This window comes from Chrysochloris asiatica, unplaced genomic scaffold (genome assembly GCF_000296735.1).
Source record: "Chrysochloris asiatica unplaced genomic scaffold, ChrAsi1.0 scaffold14876, whole genome shotgun sequence".
In the NCBI taxonomy this organism is placed as follows: Eukaryota; Metazoa; Chordata; class Mammalia; order Afrosoricida; family Chrysochloridae; genus Chrysochloris; species Chrysochloris asiatica.
Genome location: NW_006423394.1, coordinates 1 through 1,483, shown reverse-complemented (window position 1 = coordinate 1,483; position 1,483 = coordinate 1). Strand labels below are relative to the sequence as shown.

Sequence of the window (1,483 nt, the reverse complement as noted above, 5' to 3'; positions counted from 1 at the left end):
GGACAGCGAGGCCAGGATGGAGCCACCAATCCACACAGAGTATTTGCGCTCAGGGGGAGCAATAATCTTAATCTTCATGGTGCTGGGCGCCAGCGCTGTGATCTCCTTCTGCATCCTGTCAGCAATGCCTGGTTACATGGTGGTACCACCGGACAGCACTGTGTTGGCGTAGAGGTTCTTACGGATGTCCACATCACACTTCATGATGGAATTAAAGGTGGTTTCATGGATGCCACAGGATTCCATTCCCAGGAAAGAGGGTTGGAAGAGGGCCTCTGGGCAGCGGAATCACTCATTGCCGATGGTGATGACCTGCCCATCAGGCAGCTCATAGCTCTTCTCCAGGGAAGAGCTGGAGGCTGCTGTGGCCATCTCCTGCTCGAAGTCCAGGGTGACACAGCAGAGATTCTCCTTAATGTCACTCAGGATTTCCTGTTCAGCTGTGGTGGTGAAGCTATAACCCCTCTCCGTGAGATTCTTCATGAGGTAGTCTGTCAGGTCCCGGCCAGCCATGTCCAGACGCAGGATGGCGTGGGGGAGGGCATATCCATCATCGATGGGCACAGTGTGGGTGACCCCATCGCCAGAATCCATCACAATACCAATGGTGCAGCCAGAGGCATACAGGGACAGCACAGCCTGGATGGCGACGTACATGGCGGGAGTGTTGAAGGTCTTGAACATAATCTGGGTCATCTTCTCATGGTTGGCCTTAGGGTTCAGGGGAGCCTCGGTGAGTAGCACAGGGTGCTCCTCTGGAGCAACACGCAGCTCGTTGTAAAAGGTGTGGTTCCAGATCTTCTCCATGTCATCCCAGTTGGTTACGATGCCGTGCTCAATGGGGTATTTCAGTGTCAGGATGCCTCTCTTGCTTTGGGCCTCATCCCCCATGTAGGAGTCCTTCTGGCCCATGCCCACCATCACGCCCTGATGCCCGGGGCGCCCCACGATGGAAGGGAAGACAGCCCGGGGAGTGTCGTCACCCGCAAAGCCGGCCTTGCACATGCCAGAGCCGTTGTTGACCACGAGCGCAGCGATATCATCATCCATGGTGAGCTTGGGGGTGGCGAGTGTGAACCAGCGGCGGTGACTGTGCAGCGGCGAGAGAGTTGTACTTGCGGGATGGACGCGGTCTCGACTGTTGCAATTACTTTTTATTATGAAATTCTCACACAGTGAAATTAACTAAAGTAGAAAGAAGATAAACTACAAGACAAAATACTTTCTTCCAGTAAAATCTCTGTATTTCTGTATTTTAAAAATATATAAAAATCAATTTTCAAGATTACTTTCTAAATTGTCTGAGAACAAATAAATCTAGATAATAAACCAGCCTCATAAATATGAATCACTTAATTTGGATTACCAATCATTTTAAATATAACCACTTTGAGTGAAATAAAGTAAACTATTTAAGACTTCCAACTTATTGTATTTATATTAATTTGCCACTAATTTTAATAAGTATTTTAAAACATAAATA

The 1,483-nt window shown here is 48.6% G+C and overlaps 1 pseudogene; it reads right to left on the bottom strand.

The window, feature by feature from the left end:
* Window positions 1–3: 3 nt before the first annotated feature.
* On the bottom strand, window positions 4–1,053 carry LOC102818266 (annotated as a pseudogene).
* Window positions 1,054–1,483: the final 430 nt, after the last annotated feature.